Below are 26895 nucleotides of genomic sequence, written 5' to 3' on the forward strand. Positions count from 1 at the left end.
ACCATATGGTTCAAGAGAAAATATCCTAATTAATGAAAAAACATCTAATCAACAATGGCATTATTTTCAAATATCTCTGCAACTCTTCCAATATTTACTTTTTTTCACAACAAACAGTTTGGCGCCTAAACATTTACAACAAACATATGTGGACATAGTAAAATAAATACAAGTGTGTAAAAAATATGAAGGATTTTTAATACTGAAATACAGAAATGTTTTTCACTAAGTTGATGGGTTATATTTAGGATAATGTTTCACAGCTTTGTCATTCCATTTCTTTATCTTAAAATCATCTTATTTTACTATGTTGTATTTTTTACATTGTGATGAAAATCCATGTAGATACATGGGCAGAATCTACCGCACACACAAACTGAATAGTGAAGGTGCTGGAAGCAAAATGCATAACTTGAGAAACAGGAAAAAGTATCCGCAAACTTCCAGTCAGATACAAATACATTTTAATTAATAGAGACTAAGCTTTCAGTCAGTTGACCTTCATCAGAGCATATCTCCACAAACAATAGTGGGACAGGTTAAGGCCACGCAGTGGGCCAGAGATAATTACAGACACCAGTGATAATCTGATGTACTTAAAAAAGGCCACTAGATGTCTTGTGATGAAAATTCCATAAAATCCTTGAAATGTACCAAAATTCTGGTAGTTTACTGGTACATTTCTAAATTTACCAGTAATATACCCTCCCTTTGCAACCCGTCTGAGGATCTGGCCTCAGCCAGTGTAAGATCAGCCAATCGTTTACTGAACAAAGACCACACAACATGTTCAGCCATATTGTGTCATTCTCCAACAGATGGGCTTGCCTTGTTTTGAAGAAACAACACGCTGGTACGCTCACATGGGTAATGTGTGGGCTTAAAAGGTTTATTTTTCTTTGAAAAGTTAAGCCTATGGCACTTGGAGACAACAAAGGCCTTTCATAATAATTTATTTTAGACTTTTAGTGATTACAAAGTGGTGGCCATTCTGTTTCTGTACTGTTTCTGATAATAACACGGTGTGGCTATTCTCCCCCTTTCGTTGTCTCCAAGATAGGCTTGTTTTGTTGTTGTTTGCGGTTTGGTATGGCGAGGGATACATAATGTCATCTAGCCTGATCCCAGATCGTTTTGTATGTCTGGCATTGATGACAATGACTATAGGAGTTGGTTGGCCGTAGGTAGCCCAGAAGCCTGGCAATGGAAAAATGTAGACTGAATTGGCCACTGGAGGGCTGCTGGTTTCAGATCATTACTATTGTGCCATTGAGTAAAACCCCAAAATATCTCTTCATCTTGCACTGCACCGTGGCTGACCCTGTGCTTCTCAACATGTGGGTATGTCTGGGGTTGGGAAAAAGGAAGAACACACATTTTCTTTCTAACCAAATTAACAATAACGTGTCTATTCTATTCTACATTATTTTACAGCACAAACAGGTCTGCAATCAGGTGAAATGTTACCTGAGAAGTCGGCCTATCTCTGGGATCCTGATCCCAGCACAGTTGCCTTATTGTGATCATCTGCTCACATTCGCGTGGCTTGTCATCAGGGATCTTTTCCACACCTGACCTTTTAGTTATAGTTAAAAGTTATATGGTCATTCAGATGAGAAATAATTTGAAAAAAATTACCTCTCAAAGTAAAATGTGATTACTAGCTCGTATAGTTTAACAACCTGAACTTTGTCAAACACTACTGTGTCTGTGATTCAATAAAAAWAAAAAATCTGATACATGAATCTGTCACGATCGTCGTAATGGGACAGACGGGCAGCTCTGACGGCTCGGGACAGACGGATAGTGCAGGCGGTTCTGGGCAGACGGACAGTGCAGGCGGCACTGGGCAGACGGCAGACTCTGGCCGGCTGAGGCGCACAGTAGGCCTGGTGCGTGGTACCGGAACAGGAGGTACCGGGCTAAGGACACGCACCTTAAGGCTAGTGCGGGGAGGAGGAACAGGGCATACTGGACCCTGGAGACGCACATTAGGCCTAGTGCGTGGTGCCGGAACTGGTGGTACCGGGCTGGGGACACGCATCTCAGGGCTAGTGCGGGGAGGAGGAACAGGACGTACTGGACTCTGGAGACGCACAGGAAGCTTGGTGCGTGGTGCCGGAACTGGAGGACTGGTACGAGGGGCTGCCACAGGAGAGCTAGTACGTGGGGCTGCTACAGGAGGTGCAGGACTAGGGAGGCGTACAGGAGGCCTGGTTCGTGGGACTGTCATTCCCAGACGGTTAGCACGCACGTTAGGACGAGCATGGAGAGCTGACTCAGGTAACATCACATCCCGCACACGCTCTGTCGGGTGGATGTTGTGCCTCACGCACCAACACAGCAGCTCCCTCATTTCACTCTCCTCCAAACTCCCCAATAAATCCTTAACAGTCTCTGTATCATTCCCATTGCTCACCTCCAATATCAGCCCGACTGGCTCCGGTTCCTTCTTCGGGTCCTCACGGGTAGCACGGGAAGTTGACGCAGACCTCCTATCTTAACTCGCCACACTCCCCATGTGCCCCTCCCCAATACATTTTTGGCGTTTCCTCGAGGGCTTCCTACCGCGCCGCCATGCTCCTTTCTCCAACTCCATAATCCTGTAACCCTCCTCGCACTGCTCCAGCGAATCCCAGGCAGGCTCCGGCACTTTCTCTGGATCGCACGCCCACCTGTCTATCTCTTCCCAGGTTGTTCTCCACTCATCCTTTTCCCGGGTCCATTCCTCCACAAAGCGCTGTTCCCTCCTTTCACGCTGCTTGGTCCTGGTTTGGTGGGTAATTCTGTCACGATCGTCGTAATGAGGGCAGAAGTGACCAAGGCGCAGCGTGAGAGAAATACATATTTTATTTTCAGAAGACGAAACACGAAAACGAACACTTTTACAAAACAAAACAACAAACGACCGTGAAGCTACAAACGTTAGTGCATACACCAGCTACAAACGTTAAACATAGACAATTACCACAAACAACCCAATGCCTATGGCTGCCTTAAATATGGCTCCCAATCAGAGACAAATGAATGACAGCTGTCTCTGATTGAGAACCATTCAGGCAACCATAGACATACCTAGAAACCTACACTCAACACAAACCCATACACTCTAACAAAACCCCTAGACACTACAACCACCCAAGACAAAACAAAAACACAAACATCCCCCTGTCACACCCTGACCTAACCAAAATATTACAGAAAATAAAGATAACTAAGGCCAGGGCGTGACAGAATCAGATACATTACCACTACTCACATTTCCCACCTTGATAAGGTTCTTCTGGGTCAGGATTTCCCACATAACAACAGAGAAGCTAAATTAAAACAAGGAACACATGTCTAATTACACTGAAGAAAAATATAAATGCAACATGCAACAATTTCAAAGATTTTACTCAGTTACGGTTCATATAAGGAAATCCGTCAATTGAAATATATTCATTATGCCCTAATCCAGGGGTGTCAAACTCAAATACCCAGTGGGCCAAAATGTAAACCTGAACAAAGTCGCGGGCCAACATTGAACAAATGAACCTTTTAATATGGACCCAAACAAGTTTTGCTTTAACATTGAATATGGAACAAGCATCGCTTATTACCATACAATATATAATTTAATAGTGGAGACATGCAAAATCGAATTTCAAATGAAAAAAACATCAATGGCATTCATTTATTAAATAAATAAAATTAAATAAAAATCGTATGCCTCTTTTCTATTTGCAGCCTTCTGATTTAAATACCAAAATAAACTTTTTCAGATGCGTCGCAGCTCTCATCCACAGCGAGGGAGAACGCAACGAAATCTTTTCCCTTTTCCATCAGCTGGTCATACAGATTGGTGGCAAGATCACATGTGCGATCAGCTACTGTGTTCCTGCATCAGGCTCACGTTTGAAAATGCTTGCTTTTTCTCTGGGCATACGAGGTCACAAACTTTCATCATGCACTTTTTCACGAACTCTCCCTCATTAAAGGGCCGGGCTGTTTTGCGATCTCTGCTGCCACTATATAACTAGCCTTTACAGCAGCCTCACTTTGTGATGTGGCTTTTTGAACATATTCTGTTGTGAAACCAAACTTCTTTTCATCTCCTCTACTTTCTGGCTCCTTGAGTCATGTCCATGTCCTTGTATTTGTCATGGTGTTCGTTTCATAGTGTCGTCTAATGTTGTACTCCTTACTTACAGCCACGTTGACTCCACAAACAAGACAAACAGGTTTGTCTTTACATATGTAAACAGATATTCTGCCTCCCACTTGTCCAGAAAGCTCCTGTTTTCTGCCTTTCTTTTCGCCATTTTTGGGAAGGGATAGCGCGCTGACAGTTGTAGCGTCTATGTTGCTATGACTACTGTCACAGAGGAGAGGGCGTTTCTGGGTCCTGTCCTGATTGGCGCGCGAAAACAACAGCAGAGCATTATGGGATTCGTAGTATTAGCGGTGAATGCGCTGTATAATACCGGCGGGCCAGCTCTAGTAGTAATTTGGTATTGTCTCGCGGGCCAAATATAATTACCCCACGGGCCAAATTTGGCCCGCGGGCCAGAGTTTGACACCCATGCCCTAATCTATTGATTTCACATGACTGGGAATACAGATATGCATCTGTTGGTCACAGATACGTTTTTTTTTAAAGGTAAGGGCGTGGATCTGAAAACCAGTCAGTATCTGGTGTGACCACCATTTGGCTCAAGCAGCACAACACACATCTCCTTTGCATAGAGTTGATCAGGATGTTGATTGTAGCCTGTGGACTGTTGTCCCTCTCCTCTTCGATGGCTGTGCGAAGTTGCTGGATATTGATGAGAACTGGAACACGCTGACGTACACGTCAATCCAGAGCATCCCAAACATGGTCAATGGGTGACATGTCTTGTGAGTATGCAGGCCATGGAAAAACTGGGACATTTTCAGCTTCCAGGAATTGTGTACAGGTCTTTGCGACATGGGTGATGGCGGCGGATGAATGGCATGACAATGGGCCTCAGGATCTAGTCACGGTATCTCTGTGCATTCAAATTGCCATCGATAAAATACAATTGTGTTTGTTGTCCGTAGCTTATGCCTGCCCATACCATAACCTCACCACCACCATGGGGCACTCTGTTCACAACGTTGACATCAGCAAACCACTCGCCCATACAACTCTATACATGCTTTCTGCCATCGGCCTGGTACAGTTGAAACCAGGATTCATCCATGAAGAGCCCACTTCTCCAGCGCACCAGTGGGACATCTGTGGCATTGTGTTGTTGACAAAACTGCACATTTTAGAGTGGCCTTTTATTGTCCCCAGCACAAGGTGCACATGTGTAATAATCATGCTGTTTAATCAGCTTCTTTATATGCCATACCTGTAGGTGGATGGATTATCTTGGCAAAGGAGAAATGCTCAGTAACAGGGATGCAAACAAATTTGAGAGAAATACGATTTTTGTGCGTATGGACATTTTCTGGGATAATTTATTTCAGCACATGAAACATGGGACCAACACTTTACATGTTGTGTTTATATTTTTGTTAAGTGTCTATTAAATCTAAATTACATGATCAAAGATAATACTTTATTAGAAACAATATTGAAAAAAATATATGACATAGTTAGTGTTAATAAATCATAGTTAGTGTTAATTATAGTTCGAGTTTGTTTGTATTACTTCATACACTAGGGAATTTGTCTGCAGAGAGAGAGGAAACTAGCCTATTGACACAGTTCTATAGTGGGCCTATGTGTGAGTTTGTAGGAATTCACCCTTGGCAACAACCTTACCTGTAAACATCGAACTTGGTTCCTGGATGCTCAGGGCACAGGGTAAAAGTCTCTGGAGATATGTAGCAAATGTTTCCTCTTGCCGTCAAATTCTCAATGAATTCCTTCTTGCTCCCAATCTCCCACTTAATTAAGCCAAAATCTGAAATCTTTGGAGGGAAATTTTCTTCATACTGATAATCATTAGCATGTACCACTGAACTCTTATTGAAATATAACCCTACACTTTTTAATGTTTGCATGCCTAATTAACAAAGAGTCAAGAGATCATTAATGACCCTCGTCTCGCTCATTACACTTTAAAAAAAAGTAATAGCTGCTTTAAACGACATATCGGCGTCTCTAAAGAGCTATCCTCACCTTGGTGTGGAGGTGATCGTCTAGAAGGATGTTTGAAGGCTTGAGGTTCAGGTGGAGAAGTGGAGGGTTCATGCTGTGAAGGAAGTTCATGCCCATGGTGGCCTCGTGAACCATTTGGAACTTCTTGGGCCACATCAACATGTGGCTGGTGAGGAGATGATCCAGGGAGCCATTACTCATGTACTCCATCACCACGGCGGGAGGGTCATTACACACCCCGTAGATGTACTTGAATGTCACTTTCTCCATATTGGATGCCTTGGATGCCATCTTGGATGCCTCCTCTATCATTCTCCTACAAACAGAAAAGAAAGAAAAGACAACTGTAAGGGGGAGTTGACAGATTTGATCACACCTGAGCAGCCTCAGCAAAAATGTTTGTGTTGTCAGTTTCAATCTTTCAAATCGAACACATTTATTTTCCCGGTATTTAGACCACTACTGCAAACGGCTACTTATCCAAACGCCCAAATGTGCTCTCTTTTAGTGATTGTTATTCTATTAAAAACGGGCAATTAAATTACGTGATTTATTGGTTGCTCTGTTCTAGAGTATATCCTGTAATAAAGCCACATAACAATACATGTAGAAACTGGTGCCAGTGAGGATGGTATCGAAGCTTTTCAGGGCACACTTATCCCTCCAAAGCTTGAGTTTCACTCTGTAGACCTGGCCAAAGCTTCATCCAGTCAGCCTCAAAGTCATCCTTCTTGAAGATCCTGAACTTCTCGATCCATGGGGCAGAGCTCCTCCTTTGTGTCACAACACCGTCTCTAATCTCACATAAACCCAGATTAATTTCTCCGTGGGGTCTCKTTTGTCCATGAAATGTGTAGACAAGTACCGAGGAGGCGATGCAGCAAACAAGTGTGTCTAAGACTCAAATGTGGTTAAATGTGGGAGGAGCCATGTCACTGCTTGTTTGCATAGCAATGTAACGACCGGTTTCCACTGCCTGACAAGAAAATTGCTTAGGCTCCCATCAGACAGCAGGAAGGAAACCTGATAAATCAGGTAGCTCTGATACCTGGAATGCTGTAGTGTATATACTCACTCAAGTGCTATAATGAGCTTTAATGCATGAGTGTTTGACAGTATTTGACATCAGAGTATCAATCAATCACAATAGAGACATCCATAATGATATGTATCCATATATGGATAATCATAGCCATTTTCTTGTCAGTTCTTGGAGGGTATCCAAAGCAATCCATCCAAACAGATAATACTGTGTGATAAATCTATTATACAGTACTGTTGGTTTGGGGTCTGCAATCAGGCCAGATGAATAAAAAAGACAGTCTGAATTAAAACCCTTAAGAGTCTAAGCTCTGTCTAAGCCGGGGAGGTGGGGAATACTGCTGAGCTACAGTGCATTTGGAAAGTATTCAAACCCCTTTACTTTTTATAAATTTTGTTACGTAACAGCCTTACTCTAAAATGTATTAAAACTTCTTCGGGATAGGGGGCAGTATTTTCACGTCCGGATGAAAAGTGTGCCCAAAGTAAACTGCCTGTTACTCAGGCTCAGAAGCTAGGGTATGCATATACGTGGTAGTATTGGATAGAAAACACTCTAAAGTTTCTTAAACTGTTAAAATAATGTCTGTGAGTATAACAGAACTGATTTGGCAGGCGAAACCCCGAGCACAATCCATCCAGGGAATTTTGTTTTCCAATGCTTTTCTATGGGAAACCTGATTTATTATGGCCCAGATTGCAGTTCCTATGGCTTCCACTAGATGTCAACAGTCTTTAGAAATTGTTCGATGTTTTTCTTTTGAAAAATGAAGAAGTAGTGCTATTCATTCCATGTGTCACTCAGAAGGTCTCTAGTATTTTGGTGCGTGTGAACAAGATCGCGCTCCGTGTTGTTTTTCTTCGGTATTGGAAACTGTTTATCCCGTCTGAAATTGTATCGATTATTTACATTTTTCAACCAGAGGTTGGATTAAAAACGTTGTTTGAAATGTTTGGACCAAGTTTACAGGTAACTTATTAGATAATTTGTAGTCATGTTGGGCGAGTTGGAACCGATGTATTTCTGAATCAAACGCGCCAAATAAATGGACATTTTGGGGATATAAAGAAGGAATTTATCGAACAAAATGACCATTCATTGTGTCACTGAGACATTTGGGATTGCAAAAAGATGAAGATTGTCAAAGGTAAGGCATATATTATATCGTTATTTCTGACTTTTGTGTCGCACCTGCCTGGTTGAAAAATGTTTTTCATGTTTTTGTATGCGGAGCTCTGTCCTCAGATAATCGCATGGTGTGCTTTCGCCGTAAAGCCTTTTTGAAATCTGACACAGCGGCTGGATTAACAAGAAGTTAAGCTTTATTTTGATGTATTACACTTACATTTTCGTGAATGTTGAATATTTATATCTCTGTAGTTTGAATTTGGCGCTCTGCAATTTCCCCGGATGTTGTCAAGTCTATCCAGCTAACGGGATTGGTGCTTTAGGGGATCCCTAAGAGGTTTTAAATCGTTTTTTTCCCTCGTCAATGTACACACAAAACCCAATAATGACAAAGCAAAAACTGTTTTTTGGAATTGTTTGCAAAGATATATAGAAATATATTTATCAATTACATAAGCATTCAGACCCTTTACTCAGTACTTTGTTGAAGCACCTTTAGCAGCGATTACAGCCTCTAGTCTTCTTTGTATGGCGTTACAAGCTTGGAACACCTGTATTTGGGGAGTTTCTCCCATTATGTTCTGCAAATCCTCTCAAGCTCTGTCAGGTTGGATGAGGAGCTTTGTTACACAGCTATTTTAAGTCTCTCCAGAGATGTTCGATGGGGTTCAAGTCCAGACTCTGGCTGGGCCACTCAAAGTCTTTCAGAGACATGTCCCGAAGCCACTCCTGTGTTGTCTTGACTGTGTGCTTAGGGTTGTTGTCCTGTTGAAAGGTGAACCTTTGACCCAGTCTGAGGTCCTGAGCGTTCTGGAGCAGGTTTTCATCAAGGATCTTTCTGTACTTTGCTCCATTCATTTTTCCCTCGATCCTGACTAGTCTTCCAGTCCCTGCCGCTGGAAAACATCCCAACAGCATGATGCTGTCACCACCATGCTTCACCGTGGGGATGGTGCCAGGTTTCCTCCAGATGTGACGATTGGCATTTAGGCCAAAGAATTCAATCTTGGTTTCATCAGACAAGAGAATCTTGTTTCTCATGGTCTGAGAGTCCTTTTGGCAAACTCCAAGCGGGCTGTCATGTGCCTTTTACTGAGGACTGGCTTCCGTCTGACCACTCTACCACAAAGGCCTGATTGTTGGTGTGCTGCAGAGATGGTTGTCCTTCTGGAAGGTTCTCCCACCTCCACAGAGGAACTCTGGAGCTCTGTCAGAGTGATCATTGGGTTCTTGGTCACCTCCCAGACCAAGGCCCCTGACCAAGGCCCTTCTTCCCCGATTAGTTTGGCCGGGCGGCCAGCTCTAGGTAGTTCCAAACTTCTTCCATTTAAGAATGATGGAGGCCACTTTGTTCTTGTGGACCTTCAATGCTTCAGAAATGTGTTGGTACCCCTCCCCAGATCTGTGCCTAGATACAATCCTGTCTCGGAGCTCTACGGACAATTCCTTCGAACTCATGGCTTGGTTTTTGCTCTGACATGCACTGTCAACTGTGTGACCTTATAAAGACAGGTGTGTTTCTAAAAAAAATCTAAAAACCTGTTTTACTTTGTCATTATGGGATATTGTGTGTAGATTGATGAGGGAATAACATGATTCAATAAATTTTAGAATAAGGCTGTAACGTAACAGAATGTGGAACAAGGGAAGGGGTCTGAATACTTTCCATATGCACTGTATTTAACCCCTTATTTTTGTCACTAAGCAGTCTCCATATAGACTTCCAATTTTTTGGGACTGGTACCAGGGACCTTCAGACGAGTCTTTAGAGGCCTGTGGGCGTCCTAGAGCCAAACCCACATGTACGAGTCTAACCTTTCCATAGATGTGTCATAATAGTTTGTAGGCCAAACCATTCGGAGTGTTACTACATAGGTGGATGTGGTGGACTGAGACACATCCAGTGCAAAAAACCCAGATACAGTATCTCTATCTTAAATTGACAGATTTTTATGGGGATTCTTTTATTGTGCTAATTCGATTTCGCGGGGGCGCTGACATTGACCATAGGGAGATCATTATGTGAAATTGTGTGCGCAGATGAAAAAATTTACCTCACTTGACACTTGATTGCCAGCAGTACTCTACTTTATGATTATGGAAATGTCTTCATCCTTAATGTTCTTTATTATCATTAAAGGAACATTACACTCCAAAATCACCTGTTTTCACCTGAAAAGTGGTACAATGTTAAGATGAATTCACATCCTACTCCATCGGTCYTGTAGATACAGCTATGGAAAAGATCATCAATCCAAACTAATTTTGGATTGTGTCATATAGCTGGATATACAAAATAGATGGCCTCGGACGTTACAGTATGTCATCAGAAGAAGTCTGAAAACATTTGATCAAACTTAGATTTTTTACTGTAATGTCAAATTAAAACTACTTGCTGAAGAGTCAGCTTCTTTTACCAACTGAAAACGACTTTCAAAAGCCTGTTAAAGAGCACATACAGTCATGGCCAAAAGTTTGAGAATGACACAAATATTAATTTTCACAGTCTGCTGCCTCAGTTTGTATGATGGCAATTTGCATATACTCCAGAATGTTATGAAGAGTGATCAGATGAATTGCAATTAATTGCAAAGTCCCTCTTTGCCATGCAAATGAACTGAATCCCCAAAAAACATTTCCACTGCTTTTCAGCCCTGCCACAAAAGGACCAGCTGACATCATGTCAGTGATTCTCTCGTTAACTTCTCTGCGCTACGGATCCCTTTTACGGGATCATTTTCTTAAACAACCGCTGAATTGCAGGGCGCAAAATATTACTAAAAATATTTACAATCATGCAATCACAAGTGAAATATACCAAAACACAGCTTAGCTTGTTGTTAATCCACCTATCGTGTCAGATTTTGAAAATATGCTTTGCAGCGAAAGAAATCTAAGCTTTCGTGAGTGTATCAATCAATGCTAGAACAGCTAGCCCCAAATTAGCATGGTCACGAAAGTCAGAAAAGCAATAAAATTAATCGCTTACCTTTGATYATCTTCYGATGTTTGCACTCACGAGACTCCCAGTTACACAATAAATGTTCTTTTTGTTCGATAAATATTACTTTTATAACAAAAAAACYCCATTTGGGTTYRGCGTTATGTTCAGAAAKCTACAGCCTCGTTCCGGTCCTGAAAGGCACAAGAAAATTCCCAAACGTATCAGATTCAAAAATATTACTAAAAATATTTATAATCATGCAATCACAAGTGAAATATACCAAAACGCAGTTTAGCTTGTTGTTAATCCACCTATCGTGTCAGACTTTGAAAATATGCTTTGCAGCGAAAGAAACTAAGCTTTTGTGAGTGTATCAATCAATGCTAGAACAGTTAGCCTTATATTTGCTTGGTTAGCTTGGTCACGAAAGTCAGAAAAGCAATAAAATTAATCGCTTACCTTTGATAATCTTCGGATGTTTGCACTCACGAGACTCCCAGTTACACAACAAATGTTCTTTTTGTTCGATAAATATTACTTTTATAACAAAAAAACGCCATTTGGGTTGCGCGTTATGTTCAGAAAACCAAAGCCTCGTTACGTTCGACGGAAATTCCAAAAAGTATCCGTAATGGTCGTAGAAACATGTAAAATGTTTTTTATAATCAATCCTCAGGTTGTTTTTAACAAACATAATCAATAATATTTCAAACGGACCGTAACCTATTCAATAAGAGAGAAAAGGAAAATGGAGAGCTACCCTCTCGCGCGCAGGAACTAATCAGAGGACACCTGACTACTTTTGAAAATTCTCACTCATTTTTCAAAGTAAAAGCCTGAAACTATGTCTAAAGCCTGGTCACAACCTGAGGAAGCCATTGGAAAAGGAATCTGGTTGATACCGCTTTAAATGGAAGAAAGACGGGCCAGGAAACACAGATTTAAAAATAAAAATAAATCACTTCTGTGTTAGATTTTCTCAGGTTTTCGCCTGCAGAATCAGTTTTGTTATACTCACAGACAATATTTTGACAGTTTTGGAAACTTTGGAGTGTTTTCTATCCTAATCCGTAAATTATATGCATATTCTACGATCTGGACCTGAGAAATAGTCCGTTTACCTTGGGAACGTTATTGAAAACATAAAATAATAATCTGACCCCTAGCGTCAATTAACACAGGTGTGAGTGTTGACGAGACAAGGCTGGAAACCACTGTCATGCTGATTGAGTTCAAATAACAGACTTGAAGCTTCAAAAGGAGGGTGGTGCATGGAATCATTGTTCTTCCTCTGTCAACCATGGTTACCTGCAAGGAAACACGTGCTGTCATCATTGCTTTGCACAAAAAGGGCTTCACAGGCAAGGATATTGCTGCCAGTAAGATTGCACCTAAATCAACCATTTATCGGATCATCAAGAACTTCAAGGAGAACGGTTCAATTGTTGTGAAGAAGGCTTCAGGGCGCCCAAGAAAGTCCAGCAAGCGCCAGGACGTCTCCTAAAGTTGATTCAGCTGCGGGATCGGGGCACCACCAGTACAGAGCTTGCTCAGGAATGGCAGCAGGCAGGTGTGAGTGCATCTGCACGCACAGTGAGGCGAAGACTTTTGGAGGATGGCCTGGTGTCAAGAAGGGCAGCAAAGAAGCCACTTCTCTCCAGGAAAAACATCAGGGACAGACTGATATTCTGCAAAAGGTACAGGGATTGGAGTGGGCTCACTCACAATTTTGCCTAAGAACACAGCCATGAATAAAGAATGGTATCAACACATCKTCCGAGAGCAACTTCTCCCAACCATCCAGGAACAGTTTGGTGATGAACAATGCCTTTTCCAGCATGATGGAGCACCTTGCCATAAGGCAAAAGTGATAACTAAGTGGCTCGGGGAACAAAACATCGATATTTTGGGTCCATGGCCAGGAAACTCCCCAGACCTTAATCCCATTGAGAACCTGTGGTCAATCCTCAAGAGGCGGGTGGACAAACAAAAACCCACAAATTCTGACAAACTCCAAGCATTGATTATGCAAGAATGGGCTGCCATCAGTCAGGATGTGGCCCAGAAGTTAATTGACAGCATGCCAGGGGGGATTGCAGAGGTCTTGAAAAAGAAGGGTCAACACTACAAATATTGACTCTTTACATCAACTTCATGTAATTGTCAATAAAAGCCTTTGACACTTATGAAATGCTTGTAATTATACTTCAGTATTCCATAGTAACATCTGACAAAAATATCTAAAGACACTGAAGCAGCAAACGTTGTGGAAATTCATATTTGTGTCATTCTCAAAACTTTTGGCCACAACTGTATAGTATATGCTCATTKGAATTTTTTTAGACCCTGCAAAGCATTATCTCATATTATCTTCTAAGTTCTCTTCAGACTTAACATGCATAGTCGTCCTTGCATAGTCGAACTGCTCTCAGAGTCAAAAGAAAAGTCCCCAAGCCGTATGCACACGCCTTGTAACTAATTAGACGACATCAGATACAGTGCTGGGCAAATCAATTAGCATTGTGCTTTGCAGATTCACACTCTCGGGTGATGCAGCAGTGGCTCTCGCAGGAGGATTGCATCGGCGCCAGTCTCCTATCATAACAATGCCTCCTTGGCTGATACTTATTCTAAATATCTGTGTGCGTCACAAATGGCACCCTATTCCCTAGATTAGAGCACAACTTTCGACCAGGGGTTAATAGGGGATGCCCATAGGGCTTTGTTTAAAAGTATTGTACTAAATAGGGAATAGAGTGACATTTGGCACGAACATCCTGTCCTCACTTTTCCGCTCCATTAGTGTAGCGGAAGCTTATCATTCAGGAAAGGTGTAAAGTTATGTCATTTATGAGCAGCCCGGGTGCATGTGAAGTCAATTCAGGAAGATTAGAAAATAAAGATATCCTCCTAGAGTTATCCTGTTGTTCTGCTTATGGCTTGCAGATTTATGCCATACTTACACTCTAGTAAACCTTTTACAAGGTATGTTTGTCTGAGACAGAGTGGGCCTTCGTGAACAATTTAGAAACGTAACATTGAATCTTTCATGGACACACCTACTCATTCAAGGGTTTTCCTTTATTTTGACTATTTTCTACATCAAAACTATTAAATAACACATATGGAATCATGTAGTAACCAAAAAAGTGTTAAACAAATGAAAATATATTTTACATTTGAGATTCTTCGAAGTAGCCACCCTTTGCCTTGATGACAGCTTTGCACACTCTTGGCATTCTCTCAACCAGCTTCATGAGGAATGCTTATACAACAGTCTTGAAGGTGTTCCCACATATGCTGGGCACTTGTTGGCTGCTTTTCCTTGACTCTGCAGTCCAACTCATCCCAAAACATCTCAATTGGGTTGAGGTCGGGTGATTGTGGAGGCCAGATCATCTGATGCAGCACTCCATCACTCTCCTTCTTGGTCAAATAGCCCTTATAGAGCCTAATGTTGTTTTTTGGGTCAGTGTCCTGTTGAAAAGGAAGTAATTGTCCCACTTAGCGCGAACCAGATGGGATGGTGTATCACTGCAGAATAATGTGGTAGCCATGCTGGTTAAGTGTGCCTTGAAATTGAAATAAATCCCAGACAGTGTCACCAGCAATGCATCCCCACACCATCACACCTCCTCCTCCATGCTTCACAGTGGGAACCACACATGCAGAAATCATCTGTTCACCTACTCTGCACCTTACAATACACAGCGGTTGGAACCAAAAATCTAAAATTTGGACTCATCAGACCAAAGGACAGATATCAACCGGTCTAATGCCCATTGCTCATGTTTCTTGGCCCAAGCAAGTCTCTTCTTCTTATTGGTGTCATTTAGTAGTGGTTTCTTTGCAGAAATCGACCATGACGGCCTGATTCATGCAGTCTCCTCTGAACAGTTGATGTTGAGATGTGTCTGTTACTTGAACTCTGTGAAGCATTTATTTGGGCTGCAATCTGAGGTGCAGTTAACTCTAATGAAAGTATCCTCTGCAGCAGAGGTAACTCTGGGTCTTCCTTTCTTGTGGCGGTCCTCATGAGAGCCAGTTTCATCATAGCACTTGATAGTTCTGCGACTGCACTTGAAGAAACTTTCAAAGTTCTTGACATTTTCTGGATTGACTGACCTTCATGTCTTAAAATAATGATGGACTGTCATTTCTCTTTGCTTATTTGAGCTGTTCTTGCCATAATATGGACTGGGTCTTTTACCAAATAAGGCTATCTTCTGTGTACTGACTGTCTCAAACACACTAAGAAGGAAAGAAAATCCAAAATATATTTTTATTTCTTAAACTCCTTTTTGGTTACTACATGATTCCATATGTGTTATTTCATAGTTTTGATATCTTCACTATTATTCTACAATGTAGAATAAAGAAAAACCCTGGAATGAGTAGGTGTGTCCAAACGTTTGACTGGTACTGTATGTGGGAGAGGTGTGCTTAGAGGCCTATACTGTATATTGTGGGCCTGTACAGCATGACCCCCTGTGCTTTTTATTCGCACGTTGTTAACAAAACAAAATTATAATTAGTTCAGCTTCAGGATATTTCAGAACTACTGAAAGAGCATTCCAAATCTCTGCCACTCAAATTCTTCTCAGCTTCCCTTACATCTCTTTTTTTGCATCTGTCTCCTTCCCTGCAGTGCAGTTTTGAGGAGATTTCGTATTAACGGCTCATTGATTAATTTGGACTTGGGCCCATGTGTCTCATAATGCCTGGAGGTTGGGATTCTGAGACTATTCTCATTTTATGCTTCCAGCTGCGCACGGTTTGTTCACCCTTTCAACTACAAGGATTTTTTTTATTAAACACAATTTCCCCTTGCCTCCTAAATCTGCTCAGCCTCTTCTCCCTCCGGGCTGTCTGCGCTGATCTCCCTGCGTGTGTGCATGTGTGTGCATGTGCTGTGTGTGGGATCTGTAATTTACATATGGAGTTATCTTAAAGGCGATGTTTGCCTGCTGTCCAGGGAGGGAGTAAACACATCATAGTGATGCTTTACGTAATTCTGTCTCAATACTCTGTCTCAACAATGGGACGATATAGATCATGGCAGACGGGCTGAGCTGTTAATTTGAAAGGGGTGTATGCATGAGAGACCGATACAATGTGATCTATCTTTATTAATAGACAAAACAATGAAGAGTGATAGGCCTATCATTAAACAACTCAATGAGAAAACAAATAGCTTTTCTGTGGGATATGAATTGCTACTTCTGGGCCTTTCTTGTCTATTGGTAGGTAATAAAAGTCCAAACTCAAAACTCATATATGTCTTTTAGTACATTTTGCCAATATGCCACAAACTATCAAGCCTTATATCCATTCCCCAGGTTACTCGAGACACACATGTAGCTCAAATACAATACACGCAATTTCCTTTCATAGGATAGCCGGAGACAAAGTCGTTATTATCCTTTGGGTGATCGGGTGAACCCTCTTGGGTGTACCCTCTTGGGTGTGTGACATCACTCCGAGCCCTTACCAAACAAAGGTGGACAATTTCTCTCCCCTCGGATGTAGAATCAGTAGTAACCACCAAGTTCAATGACAGTTATCTTACATTTAAAATACATATCTAGTATTCCAGCAACCCAATAACGTTGTCGCAGAGGAGGGCTTATTAGCTAGCTAAAGGGTTTGAGTCGTCTCAGCCGTTTTCTTACAAAATAGCTCCGTTAACAACGCTAGCTAGTTATTGTTAGCTACAGTTGAAGTCGGAAGTTTACATACACCTCAGCCAAATACATTTAAACTCAGTTTTTCACAATTCCTGACATTTAATCCAAGTAAAAATTCCCTGTTTTAGGTCAGTTAGGATCACCACTTTATTTTAAGAATGTGAAATGTCAGAATAATAGTAGAGAGAATGCTTTATTTCAGCTTTTATTTCTTTCATCACATTCGCAGTGGGTCAGAAGTTTACACCCAATTAGTATTTGGTATCATTGCCTTTAAATTGTTTAATTTGGGTCAACATTTTCGGGTAGCCATCCACAAGCTTTGGTTCTCCTCTCTTCCACCTAACGACGAGCGTTACACATATGCAGTTGCAAACCGTAGTCAGGCTTTTTTATGGCGGTTTTGGAGCAGTGGCTTCTTCCTTGCTGAGCAGCCTTTCAGGTTATGTCGATATAGGACTTGTTTTACTGTGGATATTGCTACTTTTGTACCTGTTTCCTCCAGCATCTTCACAAGGTCCTTTGCTGTTGTTCTGGGATTGTTTCGCACTTTTCGCACCAAAGTACGTTCATCTCTAGGAGACAGAATGCGTCTCCTTCCCAAGCGGTATGACTGCTCTGTGGTCCCATGGTGTTTATACTTGCATACTATTGTTTGTACAGATGAATGTGTACCTGCAGGCGTTTGGAAATTGCTCCCAAGGATGAACCAGACTTGTGGAGGTCTACCATTTTTTCTGAGGTCTTGGCTGATATTTTTTGATTTTCCCATGATGTCAGGCAAAGAGGCACTGAGTTTGAAGGCAAGCCTTGAAATACAACCACAGGTACACCTCCAATTGACTCAAATGTTGTCAATTAGCCTATCAGAAACTTCTAAAGCCATGACATAATTTTCTTGAATTTTCCAAGCTGTTTAAAGGCACAGTCAACTTAGTGTATGTAAACTTCTGACCCACTGGAATTGTGATACAGTGAATTATAAGTGAAATAATCTGTCTGTAAACAATTGTTGGAAAAATGACTTGTGTCATGCACAAAGTAGATGTCCTAACCGACTTTCCAAAACTATAGTTTGTTAACAAGAAATGTGTGGAGTGGTTGAAAAATGAGTTTTAATGACTCCAACCTAAGTGTATGTAAACGTCCGACTTCAACTGTAGACTACACCTCGACTCCGGAGCTCATGTGCACATACCAATGTCACATAACCTTCAGTACCCAGCTGTTGAGATGTAGTAGTTTGTTTTCACCAAAATATGTCAATTCTCAGGGACAACTCTTAGATTCCCAAACACAATTAAGGAATGAATTATGTACCAAAACGTATATTCTGTTCTGTTGGCAATGCTACAGTAAACACTGTATATGAGCTTTGCGTACAAGGATATTAATTAGCATTCATTAATTCATGTGTATGAAATGACCAGTCATCCTGCATTGTGGAAGTTGTTTAATCTGTTGAGCTTGTGGCAAATCAGGAACAAATTGTTGTAGCATTTTAGGTAAAATGATGCATGATGAAGTAGTGCAGACAGAGATGTTAATGAATCATCGGTGTCATTTGTGTCTTAGTTAGAGTAGCCAGTGATCTGTACAGTTGTTATAAGAAATTGGTCAGAATTAATATGATGATATGGGTCATGCTTGAGATGATGATTGAGAATCATTGAGAGGATAATAAACTTTTTACCAAACAATTATTTCCAGATTTGCTATTATACAAACGTGTACAGTCGCAGGTTTAGAGGACTTAGTCAAAGAGACTAGCAACAATAATAGGATGTTTACAATATGCACAGTATGTTTAAATTCAAATGATCATAAAACGTTCTTTATCATCAAATCATCTTGAATCATTGTGCACAGTGGTTTGGTGAATTAACAATTGTTGCCATGCAACAACAACAAAAAAGATAATCAACCGTCAGGTAATCTATTCTGTGCACGTGTTTCTGTGTCATATTACCACAGTGTAAAGTTAAGACATTCACTGCATCGGTGAAGGGAGTGATAAATCGGACTCCAGAAGCTGTCACGTATAAGAGGAGTGAATTGGATTGATTCTGGTCAGGGTCTGGCCTGCAGGCTGACGTGATTGACCATTGTCTCCTACTTCGTCATGGTAGGATCAGGTCTCCTCTATGCAGCCAGCTGTAGCACGCTCTGGACTCTGGGGAAACCCTCCAATCGGCCCACCGCCYTCTATAGGCCATCCAGAGAAGCAGCAGTGTCCCCGTCTCCAGCGAACACCCCACCACCACCCCCAGTATGACAAGCCTTATCTCCATCTCAGCTGTTGTATCTCAAATTCAAACAGCAACACAAGACCTCCCAAATGGCACTCTGTTCCCTATATAGTGCACAACTTTTACCCATAGGGAATAGGGTGCCATTTGGGATGCATATACAGTCTACATACATCAGGCACTAATTTCCTCTCTGATAAGGATCTTTTGAGCGTATTATCAAAGATTGATCATAATTTGTTATTTAGTCACGCTAATAATTACCCATCTCCCCTGGGAGAGAAGAAATCTCTTCTCCTTTCAACATGGGACCAAAAGATATGCGGTTCCTCAGATTGGTGGAGATAGCCTTTGGACCGCTCTCGGAGTAGAGATCTCTGTGCTGAAGACTCTGCTGCAGTTAGAAAAGAGAAATACGTGGCTTGTGTGTATGGAAAATTATGAGTTGGAGGAGATAACCGGTAATCAGGATGCTTCTGGGTCTCTTTCCAGGTACATAGTGTATTGTAAATCATTCTTCTGTTATTAATATGCCTCCAAATATGTTGCCTCAGTTGTTGTTGTTTGATATCAAAGTCACTGGAGGGAAATCATTTTATACAACACATTTAATCTGTAACTAGTGAGGTTTCAGCTTTAAGGCTACATGTAAGGCTAAATACCCCAAACAACACATAGGCCTATTCTCAAATTGAAGGCATCTGGAAGAGGCTGATGGTGAAGCTGGCACATTTTGAAAGGATGCTGGGTAACAGCCTGATTCCTTGCGGGTCCAGCGGTAACCTGGAAGTTACCACAACAAATCAAATATAATACAATTGTATTTGTCACATGTGCTGACCGTGAAATGCTTACTTACAAGCCCTTAACCAACAAAGCAGTTCAAGAAATAGAGTTAAGAAAATATTGACAAAATAAACTGAAGTAAAAAAAATTATAGAAAGTAAGGGGGGGTGAGGGGGTCAATATAAATAGTCCAGGTGGCCATTTGATTAATTGTTCAGCACTCTTATAGCTTGAAGGTAGAAGCTGTTAAGGATCCTTTTGGACCTAGACTTTGCGCTCCGGTAACACTTGCTGTGCGGTAGCAGAGAGAACAGACTTGGGTGACTGGAGTCTGACAATTTTTGGGGCTTTTCTCTGACACCCTCTAGCAGAGGTGTGGACTTGAGTCACATGACTTGGACTCGAGTCAGATTCGAGTCACAAATATGATGACTTGCAACTCGACTTTGACTTTAACACCAATGACTCGTGACTTGACTTGGACTTGAGCCTTTTGACTCGACCTGACTTGATACCCTCCAGAAGCCCAAATATAAAAAATTATGCTATTACAAAAAGTGTGCAGCGCATCAACTCTTCATTTAACGGATTACAGTTTGAATCGGACAGCAGCCAATCAAATTGTGCCAGCTGAGAAAAAGTTGTGCGTGGCAGTGCAGAGGAATGTCGACAAGTGAATTCAGATGGAGCCCTTGGAAAGATGATACCCCAAATTATTATTTTCGGATATAAAGACGACGCTGTACATTGGCACCCCAATGGTGGAACAAACTCCCTCACGACGCCAGGTCAGCGGAGTCAATCACCACCTTCCGGAGACACCTGAAACCCCACCTCTTTAAGGAATACCTAGGATAGGATAAAGTAATCCTTCTAACCCCCCCCTTAAAAGAGTTAGATGCACTATTGTAAAGTGGTTGTTCCACTGATATCATAAGGTGAATGCACCAATTTGTAAGTCGCTCTGGATAAGAGCGTCTGCTAAATGACTTAAATGTAATGTAATGTAAATGTATCAACAACAAATGGATTGCAACTTGCATAACATGCGGGAAGAAAATTACAGATGGAGGCGCAACAAGCATGTAGGCTAACGTAAAGTTAAATCAAAGAGCCTCCTTACAGTCAGTCAGTGCAGGAAGGTGATCATTGCGCCCAAGATTGAGCTACAACTGGCTAGGCAGTTGGTAGCCTAACCTGCCTAATGTTACTGCTGTTCCTAAAACCATTGACATACGTTAGCCTACTGTAACCACAGAGGAGACGAGAGCGAGAGAGAGAGAGCGAGAGAGGCGAGAGAGCGAGAGAGCGAGAGAGAGAGAGAGAGAGAGAGAGAGAGAGAGAGAGAGAGAGAGAGAGAGAGAGAGAGAGAGAGAGTGTGTTAAGGTTGGGCGATTGTGTACAAGCCTACATCGCCCGATTGCGCCCCATAGCAATCCTTCATATTCGATCACTATTAGGGGAGGCGGGCTGAGGGTGTTCTTTCTCATGGCCACCCATGTATTTCCATGGAAATATAACGTTTATTTGTAAAGTAATAAATATATATATTAAAAGCATTCATGATTTGCGTAAATGTAATATACTAACCATTACTCTGGTTAAAAATATGAAATGGTATTACATTTGGTGAAGAGCACATTATGACTTGTTTAGGACTTGAGACTTGACTTGATACTTGACGGTCATGACTTGAGACTTGGCTCGGACTTGCCTGTCTTGACTTGGGACTTGACTTGGGACTGGAGTGCTAAGACTTGAGACTTACTTGTGACTTGTAAAACAATTACTTGGTCCCACCTCTGCCGCCTAGTATATAGGTCCTGGATGGCAGGAAGCTTGGCCCCAGTGATGTATTGGGCAGTATGCACTACCCTCTATAACGGAGGCCTGTTCGGCTCTGCTTTTCCTGTAGTTCACGATCATCTCCTTTATCTTGCTCACATTGAGGGAGAGGTCAGAMACCACACTGCCAGATCTCTGACCTCCTCCCTATAGGCTGGTGATCAAGCCTACCACTGTTGTGTCATCAGCAAACTTAATGATGATGTTGGAGTCGTACTTGGCCATGCTGTCATCGGTGAACAAGGAGTACAGAAGGGGACTAAGCACACACCCCTGAGGGGCCCCAGTGTTGAGGATCAGTGTGGCAGATGTGTTGTTTCCTACCCATACCACCTGGGGGCGGCCCGTCAGGAAGTCCAGGATCCAGTTGCAGATGGAAGTGTTTAGTCCCAAGGTCCTTAGCTTAGTGAATGGCTTTGTGGACACTATGGTGTTGAATGCTGAGCTGTAGCATTCTCACATAGGTGCTCCTTTTGTCTAGGTGGGAAAGGGCAGTGTTGAGTGCGATTGAGATTGCATCATCTGTGGATCTGTTAGGACGGTTTGCGAATTGGAACGGGTCTAAGGTTTCCGGGATGATGGTGTTGATGTGAGCCATGACCAGCCTTTCAAAGCACGTCATGGCTACGAACGTGAGTGCTAAGGGCGGTAGTCATTTAGGAAGGTTACCTTCACATTCTTGGGCACAGGGACAATGGTGGTCTGCTCGAAACACGTAGATATTACAGACTCGGTCAGGGAGAAGTTGAAAATGTCAGTGAATACACCTGCCAGTTGGTTCGCTCATGCCCTGGGTATATGCTCTGGTAATTCTTCTGGCACCCGCGGCCTTGTGATTTTTGACTAGTTTAAAGGTCTTACTCACATTGGCTACGGAGTGTGATCACACAGTCGTCCGGAACAGATGGTGCTCCCATGCATGCTATGCGTGGGGCGGCAGGTAGTCTAGTGGTTAGAGCATTGGGCCAGTAACTGAAAGGTTGCTGGATCGAATCCCCGACCTGACAAAGTAAAAATCTGTTATTCTACCCCTGAACAAAGCAGTTCAGTTCACTGTTCCCCAGTAGGCCGTCATTGTAAATAKTAATTTGTTCTTAACTGACTTGCCTRGTTGAAGCTTTAAAAATTAATCATTGCTTGCCTCAAAGCGATCATAAAAGGCACTTAGCTCACGTCACTGGGCAGCTCTCGGCTGTGGTTCCCTTTGTAGTGTGTAATGGTTTGCAAGCCCTGCCACATCCGACAAACGTCAGAGCCGGTGTAGTACGATTTGATCTTTGTCCTGTATTGATGCTTTGCCTGTTTGATGGTTCGTCTGAGGGCACAGCAGGATCTCTTATAAGCGTCCAGGTTAGTGTCCCGCTCCTTGAAAGAGGCAGCTCTAGCTTTTAGCTCGGTGCAGATGTTGCCTTTAATCCATGGCTTCTGGTTGGGATATGTACGTACGGTCGCTGTGGGGATGACGTTGTCGATGCACTTATTGATGAAGCCAGTGACTGAGCTGGTATACTCCTCAATGTCATTGGATGAATCACGGAACATATTCCAGTCTGTGCTAGCAAAACAGTCCTGTAGCGTAGCATCAGTGTCATCTGACCACTTCCGTATTGAGAAAGTCACTGGTACTTCCTGCTTTAGGAATCAGGAGGGTAGAATTATGGTCAGATTTGCCAAATGGAGGGCGAGGGAGAGCTTTGTATGCGTCTCTGTGTGCGGATTAAAGGTGGTCTAGAGTTTTTTCCCCTCTGATTGCACATGTGACATGCTGGTAGAATTTAGGTAAAACAGATTTAAGTTTGCCTGCATTAAACAACTGTGGGACTGAGAGGGGAGTTGAGTATCGGTTGGCAGCAGCAGCAGCAAAAACATTCACAGGACAAGTGATGGGAACAACACTGAACTTTGTTTTGAACTAAATTAGACAGTTAGGGTAATTCAAATAGCAGGGGTCACAAATGTTTCCGACAACAGCAAGTCAACACAAAGTAAAGAAGAGAGGAACAATGGATTTGGTGGTTATCATTGACTTTCTGTTCATATTGATCGTGGAGTCTACAATGAATMCCCCCTCTCCTAAGACTGTTATGAGGATGTGTTTATGCGATATAATCTTAAAGCATTTTCAGCACGAGTTCACCCTTCCTTGTCAACACTTTTCCCTTTAAATAGATATTCCCTGTTCAGATATAGGCAGCAGTGGTAGTCGACAGCTAAAGAGCTTATCCACTGTTGGCAGATACTGTATTAGGGGATGTGCTTTTTTCCTTTTTTTTCTATATGCTGTCTAAGTGTTTCATTTGTCATCCGTCCCAGAAACGATGCCTCATTGTGGTAAGACCATCAGCAAGCAAGCCCAGGGAGGTGAAAAAAATATTCCAACTTTCAACACATGCCTGGCAACCTGGATCAAGCGGGATTGATTTGATTCCAGGACAGAGGAAGCACATAACAGTATTTACTTGATTGGCTCATTTGCCAACATTGATGGTTTAGTCCCATTCTGGAGCTGTGGTTAGTAGAGCTGCTGGAGATATTCCATGTATGAAACAAAACCAATTTGAACACCTACCTGGAAAACAGGTAGACAGCAGGACTTTAGCTCTAGGTTCACCTGACTGTTGTTGGCTTTCAGGTTGATGACCACATGGAGGATCCCCAGAGCTGGGACAAAGTCTCCGGGCAGAACACCGTGCTCCGGGTTCAAGTTCATCTCGGCTGTGTAGTTGCCAGTGCCACAAATATCATCGAAAATGACCCCTAATCTGAAAAATGATTGAACAAACATGAAACCTATAATTACAAAGCAGCTGTAATGAAACTACATGTTACTAAAACATTGTTACTACAGRTATTACTGTGTAGTTACATAGATACAGTGGTTCCTCCTTTAAAAGTTGTGTCATACTGCAGCACACCTCGCGGGCTTCTGCAGAATTCTATGGCAGGTTATTTAATTGTCAGCCATTTTTTACGTTAATGAAAGTGCTATGTTCTTATTTTTCAGAGTAAATAACTCACGGACACCAGAGAAGCTTAACCAAGTTTAATTCTTCCCAAAGGGTCGACACAGCTTTATTCAGACAGCAAAACATTTCTCACCATCACAGTTATATACATCCCACTTAAGACACTCCTCCTTCTCTCCAATCCTTACATCTTATGGTTCTACAGGAAGAGGGTAACAAGATACTAAACCCTTATTACTCCCTTAAGGGGATCTGACCTCACCTCCTAACCTCAACCCCTCCTTCTTCTCGTACACAGATGTCCATCTGCCTCCCCTATAGCAATCCTTTGAGCTCCCCCCGTCCACCAAGCACATTCCACAGCCACTCCGTCTTTCTACAGATCTCACTCCTTTATATACTCTGCGTCTGATCTATCATGTCTTTAACATCTCAATGTTCAAAATGTCGAATCCAACACAAGTAGGTGCTAGTTTGACCACCAGGGGGTAGCGTTGAGAAACATTTGATAGTCTCCCATATTGGCATTACTAGAGAATTTTAAACTTTTTTCGTAATAACATTGTACATGGGATTAATTTGATTAATATTATGGTGTTTCTATTCCGAGAAAAACGAAAAACTAAACCCTCAGGGTTTCCGTTAGGATGGAATGGGAAATATTGCGCATTCGGGAGTAGGCTACAGCATAAGAGGATAGGAGGATTCTAAATTAATATCTATGGCATAACATTTCCACACCTTGTATTGTAGTGTAACTAATTTTCATTTCGCCTATGGTAGGCCTCCAGTATATCCCAACAATTTTTTTTCAATGACATGACTCTCCGCCAATAATTATATTTAGAAGATTGGAAGAGACGTCCGCAGTGGGAAGGCTATACAGTATATAACGATATTTTGGAGATTATTATATATTTTTTTTAAACGACAGTGAGCGATTGTAATCTGAACAAAGGCCCAAATAATATTTATAAAGGCCAAAATATAGCTCTGCTAATAGCCATAATGACGCTGTACAACGTGACCATGTGTGATTGAATGAGTATTTTCCAGTAAGCAACAATTTGTTTGCCTTCGTTATGGATTCATGACTAAATCAAAATCTGCATTTCGAAAGAGTATTCTATCATTATTTTATTAACGAAAGCATAAAGATGCTGATGAAGAAATACAGTACTGGATAATAAAACATTTAAATAATGTTGAAGATATAAGGCAATTGCATTTGTTTATTAGGCTACCGTGCAGTCTGACAAGTAAATATAGCCTACAATACATACTGTAGTAAACATGGGAAAGTGCCTGATTCCTTACATAAGGGAGAGCAGGCCATGTCCAGACTCTCTCGGCGACCTCAAGTACCTTCAATAATAGCCGTGCTAAAGAATGTGGGCACGCGGGAGAGCTGGGTTCAATTCCCTGACAGGGAGGAAGGAGTAAAAATAAAGAAAAATCCTGGAATGAGTAGGTGTGTCCAAACTTTTCATTGGTACTTGCTTAATTAATTTTAATAATATTATGGTGTTTCTATTCCAAGAAAAATGAAAAACCCTCTGGGTTTCCATTAGGATAGATCGGAAAATATGGCGCTGTACAACGTGATGGTCGGCAGTACAGTACTGGGCTATTTAGCTAAAGAATCCCCATGTCGTGCGGGCAGGGCACGCGGGAGACCTGGTTCAATTATTAGTTACATTGTTTTAGTTTGAACGTGCAGACTGGCAACTAAGAACAGAACAGTGGGAACATTTCCCTAGTCAGCGCCATTATTAGTGCAATGCCTCTTAAATATTTTGGAGATGACTTCATTTTCAAATGACGTAAAATGAGCGCAAAAAAATGCCATTCTTGAACATGGGGTGAGACATTGTTACTAATTTGTAAATAAAGCCAGTTTGTTATTTAGAATTATTTATTTCTGTTTTTAGAGGAAGAAAAAACAAAATCCTAATCATCTCATGGGTCTCCCAGTCCAGGCATTGAACCAGCATCTATAGCAACACTCAACAGCTTGCACTGCTATGCAGTGTTTTAGACCGTTGCACCACTCAGGCCCTGCACATCGTGACTGGTCAGGAGAGGCCTACAGTACTACAGTAAGAGCAAAATAATCCTAACAAAATAAAATAC

At 41.9% G+C, this 26895-nt stretch overlaps 1 pseudogene; it reads right to left on the reverse strand.

Moving 5' to 3' along the window:
• The window catches only part of LOC111957268 (ankyrin repeat and protein kinase domain-containing protein 1-like), a 41261-nt pseudogene extending 16755 nt beyond the window's left edge, over window positions 1-24506 (reverse strand).
• Window positions 24507-26895: the final 2389 nt, after the last annotated feature.

This window comes from Salvelinus sp. IW2-2015, linkage group LG4p (assembly GCF_002910315.2).
Source record: "Salvelinus sp. IW2-2015 linkage group LG4p, ASM291031v2, whole genome shotgun sequence".
In the NCBI taxonomy this organism is placed as follows: Eukaryota; Metazoa; Chordata; class Actinopteri; order Salmoniformes; family Salmonidae; genus Salvelinus; species Salvelinus sp. IW2-2015.